The sequence below is a fragment of the Morone saxatilis genome, unplaced genomic scaffold, assembly GCF_004916995.1.
Source record: "Morone saxatilis isolate NCDOM2014 unplaced genomic scaffold, NCSU_SB_2.0 Contig0, whole genome shotgun sequence".
In the NCBI taxonomy this organism is placed as follows: Eukaryota; Metazoa; Chordata; class Actinopteri; family Moronidae; genus Morone; species Morone saxatilis.
This window is the reverse complement of record NW_023339650.1, coordinates 7,911,218-7,919,792: the sequence shown is the minus strand read 5'-3', so window position 1 is coordinate 7,919,792 and position 8,575 is coordinate 7,911,218. Positions and strand designations below refer to the sequence as shown.

The window sequence follows — 8,575 nt, the reverse complement described above, 5'->3', positions numbered from 1 at the left end:
TCAGTTTATGTGAATTATTAAGGTTTAAATACCCTCTGCTCCCAGTGGTCTTTTAAGCGGATTGTCAAACCAAACTCCATTCTAAAAGATGATGGGTGATGCGCTTTGATCTACAGTCACAATCGGCACACATGTCATTTACTTAGTAACATCATTAACTAACCTGTGATGAAGTGCCACAGACATACACAAGTGACTGGCAGGGTCCCACAGTTTACAATTTTCGTCCTCTCTGTGGATGAAACCACAGGTCTCTTCTTTTCACTCATTGGTCATTCACAGTGTTTTTCTTATTGTTTGATGTGCAAAATGAAACATAGCAGCATTTTGGCATGGTGACACTGGTCTTTTTACGTTTAGCTGCAGAACTTTTACAGCACTTGTTTTTTTACCCAAAAGGGAGCTTGGTCATTCTGAACACAATAAAGTGACGTATGCCTGCTCTGATGAATAAACAAATCACCAAACTCAAAGAGAAGAGCAGTAGGCGGGCCCTCCAACATAAGCAGTTAAATAGAGGTGTCTGGTTAGGTTAAAGGTAAAATAAACAGAGTAAAACATTTTACAGCTGCTTTCTGAGGCTATGTCAGTAAAAAGAGTAGCATCCTTAAACATTATCTCTCATTGATCTGGAATTATCACTTTATCATTGAACTCAAACACACGAGCACACACACAACCAGCCTAACACATTGCTGTGGACTGAGGCAGTTTTACAAGGGGGCCTGCTGTTTACACAATCAATGGTGTGTGATGGGAACAGCAGCACAAGCATGTCATAAAACAACTAGCAGCAGATCAATGAAAGCTTATAACTGGATCATTTAGGTCTGTTTGTCTCTATGAGGGGATGATAAGCACTGCTATTTAGCACTGTAAAACTAGATATAAACTGTGTTAATCCTATTCAAACATACCTCTACACATGTCCATAAACACTGAGGCTATATGAATAGCCACATATGTCTACAAATTTTTGTTTATAGATATGTTTAACTGTACATATAAGTCTATGTCTTTTTTGTCAAACTTTTTCTGTTTTTTTATGCTGTTAGTCTGTGTTTGTATATTGAGAGCAAGTCAAATCCCTTGTATGGGTGCACATACCTGGCCAATAAAAGTGATTCTGATTCTGATATAAACTGATAATTATTGGATTACATAGAACCATCTGTCATTGTTGGAAACTATTTGGAAAAGAGCAGGCACTTTCAAAAAAATACTTGGTAATTGGATGAACCATCTGTCTATCACCATCTATGATGGGCAAACTTCAACCAGATTTTCAATGAGAAAAGCTGTTCTTTACTATTTTTTAAAATTAAAAAAAAAAAAAAATGCTCCAGTTCTTATATAACTAGAGATGCACTGATACTGATACCAGTATCGGGTATCAGGGACATCCAAGTAGTTTGGCCACAAACTCAGAGGATGAAGCCAAAATACTACAAAGGTACCCTCTTAGATGCCCCTATTGTACATGGCAAAGTGCTCTCTAGGGTGCTAATCCTAAACCTGAACACGTTCTTTTTTACCATAAATGTATCACAACTTTCTTCCACAACTGGATTGCAAGGTTAGTGTTCCATTGTAAATGCAATGGTCACTTTTACTATGTAAAAATTACATCTGTAAAGTTGAATGTAATAACATTTCTGTTACACTTCCACAGACCAGTGAACTGAATATCATTGTTACTGGATGAGTCTGCACCTCAAGATTCATGTCCAGTGCCAAAATCCATTGCTAGTGCAGGAAGCACTGAGCAGTATGTCCTTTTTAAAGTGAGCGAACAGTAAGGGTGTGGAAGTTGGGGTCATAAATGGGGGTGTAAAATACATGACCAATACATACCAAACAGTAGACTTGACTTCACATCCTGTCACACACCTGAAATTAACATTGGCTTTTGTAACCATGAACTGTGGTATTTTCCAAACCTAAACTAGGTTTGATTGGTTTAACCACAACCACGATCTTTCCCTATACTGTAGGGAAAGCACAAATATTGTAGAAAGAAAGAACCTAAAGGACCCCTGTTGGAACCTTGCTCAACTTCCTCCTTTCCTGTACTTAGATATACTATGTGCTAGACTCATCTGTGTTGAAAAGACCACATATTGAAGATGGTTAAAAAATAAAAGTGACATATAGTATACAGTCCTATCATAAGTTCGCTAATGTTAGCAAAAGGTTAGCTAACTAGTTGACTAATAAACTTAAATCGTTAGCCAGTTAATTATCTAGCATTTTGCTAACATTAACTATCAAATGTAACTAGCTAGCGCACAATTAATAAAGATTAGGTCGCTAATGTGACTATATGTGAATTGGGGTGGCTGTGCTCAGGCGGAAGAGCGGGTTGGTCACCCATCAGAAGGTTGGTGATTTGTTGATCCCTGGCTACTCTTGCTGCATGTTGAAGTGTCCTTGAGCAAGATACTGAACCCCAAATTGCGTACGATGCTGTGCATTGGTGTGTGAATGGATTAGGTTCTGTTTGTGATAAGCCTCTGCGATCAATGTGTGGATGTGACATGTAGTGTAAAAGCATTTTGAGTGGTCAGAAGACTAGAAAGAAGCTACATAAGTGCAGTCCATTTGCCATTTTATGTCTTTTCTTTTAACAGCATTCAAAATGTGCTTGTCTTTGCTGTGTTTGGCTCAACACAGATGAGCCTAGCACATAGCATGTGCAAGTACAGGAAAGGAGGAAGTTGACAAAGGCTTCCTCAACTGTCATTTGAGCAGGGTAACAAGGGGCGGGACTTCAATCCCGTTGAGTCAATCATCCAACATCAACATGTCTGGTGGAAAGTTAAGGGTTCAACGTGAAAATGATTTTCAACATTCTTCACTGAGCTTGTTAGAGAAATGAAAACACACAGCTCCCTTTGTATCGCTTGATTCATTACATACCATTTTAAATATTCTGAACAAATTTGATCATGGGAGAGCTGAGTTACTCAGGTCATGCTCCACACAGATCATTTTGCTGTGTTTTACTCTGTGATTTTAACACAACCGTTTTTAAAGTGTAGCTGCTGTAATCAGTGCTGGTTATAGAAAAATGTCACTGTACAACAATGACTGGGGCCAGGCTGATAAGACTTTTGATCCATTTCCTCTGACATTCCATGTCTCAGACATTACAATACTGGCTTTGTGTTTGCTGAGAGACAGAATGAGATTTATGGTTTGATGTTTCTGTGATGTAATTGTGAAATGAGGCCTTTTATGGCACATTTTCCCACAAGTTGTGGTCTATTAAATTCTTGGCCATTATAATAACTTTAACTAACTATATCATCACCTTTCTAAGATAATGGCTTAAGTATTTTGCCTAAATAATCTCCTTATGATGCTGGCCACCTCTGGTAAAATCATCTTCATCCTCAGTTGAACAGATCATGCGATTCTACCCATGCAGTATGATGGCCTATGTCAAGAATGTGACTTAGGCAATTTTACAAGCTTTTCAAGATGGCGGCTGCTTCAAAAAGAACAAAATTCTACCTAGTCACTGAAGTTATTTCCAAAGAAGAGCTGGAGGGAGAAGTGAGGAGTTACAGGCAACAGGTGTATTAGGGATGGTTGAGGGGATGTTCTTGATGAGCTCAGTCTGTGCACACTGCTGCCTCTTTCTGGTCAATGACCTGCCTTTTTGACTGTGATATCAATTTCACATTGTAGTTTCCAAAAGTCCCAAGTCATTCCATCATTTGGAAACTGCTCAATCAAAATACAATTTCAACCATCACAGATCCTGTATTATTAGCTAATTATGTTTCCCAGTATTGGGTCTCTTTGTCAAAAACTAGTTTTATTATTTGTATTTTTAGTTGGTATCATGCTTACATGATGTAAAGTCCTAAAGAATGATGTGTTTAAAGAAATCAGCACAAACTATTGACGCACTATAAATGTGTTTCAGGGCTGTTTATGTTATTCACACATTTTGCGCCATAGTTTCCCCTCGTGCTTGGAAAGGGAGGTGTAGGGGAGTGAACAGCAATCTGTAAATATACCATTAGATGCCACTAAATTCTACGCACTGGACCTTTAATGTACACTGTTGGTAATATTTCAAACACTCAGGCATTACTAAATGATATGCCAAGCAGATCACTGAACAAAAAGGACTTGTATCAAAAAAACATTTAGCAACATTAAAGCTGACCACTACAAGATAGTTATTACTCACCATGTTGCCAGACGTGCAGTTAGGTTGCTTGTGTTTCCACACTCTTGTGCAGGATGAGTTATGCAGCAAGCTTCCGATTTTTCCTTTCTTGAATAAATGAAAGCATCACAATGGTAAATGTTAGTAATACAAAGGAAGATTTTACAAAAGGCAGCTAGTTTATACATATATATATATATATACATACACTGTATATATAATTATTTTTTCGGGGGGTTGCCTTTATTTGATAACTCAAGATGAATAAAAAAGGGAATGACATGCAGCAGAGGGGATGGATTCCGACTCGGTACCCGGGGAACCTGCTCTAGTACGTGAGCTATAAGGAAACCCTTAGTTTCAAGTTGTTTGTTTATCATTTTTATGGAAACATTTTATTGCTTTCAAAGAATGTTTTTGTTATAACAATTGTGATACGCTATATTTACAGTTCAAACTTCTACCTGCATGTTACACCCAGTGTGAAGTGCACTCCATACAGGCTTTCCCACAAATTACAGACACATATCTGAGCCTGTGTGTTTTTCTCACTTCATGTTAACATGCAAACCAGCTTGTTTCCTTGTTTTGCTTTAGTTTCCTTGTATGACTGGCAGCCTTTTTTTTCGTAACAGGGCAGGAAGATGTATAAAAAAATTATAAATAACAAAAAAACAGAGGAAGAAGGAAAGTCCAGTCTGACTGTGCAGTGAATGCACACAAACTGGTTAACATTTCATACCCAATATTAGGTTGCAGCTGCTTTTGCACGATCAACATCTCCAGTGTTTCAGCACCTTTAAAAGTGTTGCTTTAACTTGTCTGCTTCTCTTTTACGGTAATTCCATCTCCTCCTTAATGAGGAGAAAAATTATTCTGCGACGCATCTTGTTCTACATTAGATGGGACTGATCCCTTGAGCGATCATTTCCTCTCGCTGGATGACAAAAGTTTATTTCCCTCATGTGCAAGCAGGGAATGGAATGGTAATAAATGAAAAATAAATAACTAAATAAGAATTGGTGTCTCACTTACTGTGTTTTCAAGATGAGTTTGCACGATTATGTAATCGTTTTTCACTTCTGTGGGATGTCTTTTGCTGTCACAGGACAGAGATAGAGGTAGAAGCAGAAGAAAAAGGAGACTGATGCAAAGAAGAGGCTGAGAGTTCATGGTCACAGGGAGAGGGACACGGGGAGAGAGGGAGACAGAGACATTAGTCATCTAATCCAGAACATGTCTGCGTGTAATACAGTTTAACACTTTCCATAACAATTGGTCCTGAGTGTCCATTCAATTTAGTACAACTTTATTCCTGTACCCTGCCCTTGAACCCCACTTTAAAAACCACTTCAAATCCTTCTGACCAAACATCACAGCAGGCTACCATGATTACAGTAAGTTCAATGAAACAACAACAACCTATATAGGAAAATAACATCAATAAGTACATTAATTAAAGTACAGTTTTGAGGTACAGCACTTGTACTTTAGTGTTTTCATTCAATGCTACGTTCAACTTTTTCCCTAAACATTTATGGAATAGCTTTAGTTACTAGTTAGGCTACTTTATAGATTAAAATTTAACATTAAAAACATTATTGTATCAAATATGATATAGAATATGATGGTTATAGATTAAATTATCATACAGTGTATACAGTAACTGCACATGATTAGTCGCAAGATTATAATGTTGAATACGTAAATGCGTCAGCAATTAAAATCCAACAACATCATAATATAACACCCTAAAAGAGGCATTTTCTTATTTACTACTAATATCTCCGGATGTTAACATTTAGGCTAAGTGGAACTCCAAGCAGTCCTATCAGTTCTTATAAACCAGAAGCCAATTCCCGTAAATCCTAAAATCTATTTCAGTTTCCTTCTGACTGGCATATGGGAAGTTATTTACGCGGAATTCCCCGGGTTGGAAAATCCTTAAAGTCTCCAACATACAGTAAACCAGCCAGTCGCTCGGCGGAGAAGGCAAGGGGACGGATGCGGCTCCGGTAGGTTTCGAAACGGTTTCACTACGCTGCTTTTGGGACTGCTTTTGCATGTGCGCTTTAAACAGACCTAAAACTAAACACTGAGCGAACTTCAGCTTTTAATACGGCGCTAACATGTTGGTGTGTTGAATGTCAGTTTTTATTCAGTGCGTCACCGCTTCAGGCCACTTGAGTTCACCTCCACGCCGTAGTACGCTGTTTCTTTACTCACCATTGGTCATTCTTCATTCATATTCACCGCGGGCTAGGGCTTGAAACTGCCGCTCTCGCGCGGGTCTTCATCGCCGCTCAGGTGCTCACTTCGTGCGGCTTTAACACCGTGGAGACAAACGCAGTCCTCCTCTCACTATTGCTTGCGGTTCTGGCGGCTTTCGACTGCAGGGATAGCCTAAGTCTTTTCACACGTCCGGCGCTCTAACCCTTAACGCAGCAGTGCAACCTCAGCATGTGATTTTTTTTTTACTTCCGTCCTTAGCAGGTTTCACTTTACTGTCCCAGATGAATTTAGATGTAAAACGTTACGGCTAACCCTGCAGTGGTCTGTGATGACATGGCTGTTTGTTGTGATGCATGGAGGCAAAACTGTTGATTTAAGACAGTTTTTTTCCATACAGGCTTGTTGGACACACAGCTGGAGGACGTACCTCTGGGGCTGGCTGACCCCTTTACTCATTCATTCAAACGCTCTGTTTAAGTGAAATGCCACACATGAGCACGTTAAGGGCTGCTGCTTCAGCCAAAACAGCACATAAGACCCCTTTTCAGCAGCCAATAGTAGGGTAAACAGGTGTTACTAATGATACTAATTAATGCCTTTGTGCATGGTGGCACATCAGAAAGGCTCTACTACTACACTAAACTGAACAGAACCTTAACTTGTAATATTAGTAGCCTAACACCTGTGTTTACCCTTCATGTCAAACTGGATGCTGTGAAAAAGGTCCATTAAGTGCCTTGCTCAATTCCATGGGTGAGCAGTTGTCATTCCCTTCCTCGCCCAGGGTTTGTGTGCCTGTCTGGAGGTGAACTCCTCTGGTCACCTCTCACCTCTCCAAACCTGCCCTCATTCACTCAGTGACCGTTTTATTCATTCATTCATTCATTCATTTATTTATTCATTTCTTCATTTGCACTGCCCATAACCTCACTTTGGGGATGGACTTGTTCCAGTAGGCAGTGAGTAAATGTACAGGAATTTCTTTCCCTGACCTGATTTATTGTAAAATGTATAACTTTAATGATAGCACATGACTATGTCATATTAACAGTATTTGTATTTTTAATGTTTCTTATAAACTGAATGATTAATTATTCCTTTGTGGATTGAATTCTCTTTCTTCTTATTATATTATTATTCTCATTATCTATTTAAAACCCTCTTGAATTAGCTGGAAAATGTATTGTCACCATGCTGAACACAGGACTGTTTTTCTGAGAGATACGTGGTTTTCATAGGACAGCAACGTTACAAACATGATCTTGTAGAATATGATGCATTGCTGTAGATTAATCTACCCAACAGTATATGAAGTAGTTAATACAACCTTAAACAACTACAGCAGTAAAATGTTATAACCGCAGTGCTGCATCAATGTGTATAATGCCTGGTTAAGTTTGTAAAAATGTGATGTAGAAACACATATACTGAGAATGACAACTTTAGAAATGAACACAATTAACATATTCATAGATTTAATGAGGTAGCTGGACTAGATGACTTTTTACGGATTGTTTTGTGGAAAAAGCATATCAAGCACAGGTTACTGTTCCAAGAATACTATTGTCTTAATAATGTATTAATTAGTGGTATTACTGGATGGGATCTCCTGTCATGTACCTTTTTTGTTAACAAATAAGACACTAATTTTGATTTTAGAGCTTTCAAATGTTTATAAATGATTATATACAATAAATATAATTGATCAGTTCTTAAGATAAACATAATCAATTTATTTAAGTAAATTATTATACCAATTTAATATATAATATTTAGTCACCTTTAATCTTTAATTTGTCCTTTGGAGCAATTGAAAATGTTTTCTCTGCTAATCTATGACGACACCTATACAGTTAAAGATAACAGTTCCTGAATATAAGTAATAAATGGCAGATAAACACGGTATTTATGGCAGAGACTCGGGGCTATGCAAATTGATCAACATCTGTAAGTTACCTAGAGTATGGTCCACTTTGACCACATGCTCAAAAATGTTCAGATCAGCCACAAATGGAATGTGAACCGAGCCAGTGACCAAGCACAACAATTGCTTGAATTATTTGCAAAAACTTGTAATAACATTCTTCAGAAGTTTGGTTAAAAAGATATACAAGAAGCATGTTATTGTAAGTCTTCACAGAAACCTGAAGTAAGCTCTCA

At 38.1% G+C, this 8,575-nt stretch overlaps 1 long non-coding RNA gene across 1 annotated transcript; it reads right to left on the bottom strand.

The window, feature by feature from the left end:
- Window positions 1-4,037: 4,037 nt before the first annotated feature.
- On the bottom strand, window positions 4,038-7,399 carry LOC118321722. Its single transcript, XR_004796417.1, has 3 exons — window positions 6,410-7,399; window positions 5,219-5,344; window positions 4,038-4,291 (listed from the first exon to the last, which is right to left on the bottom strand). It is a non-coding gene; the product is annotated as an uncharacterized LOC118321722 (long non-coding RNA).
- Between the last annotated feature and the right edge of the window lie 1,176 nt (window positions 7,400-8,575).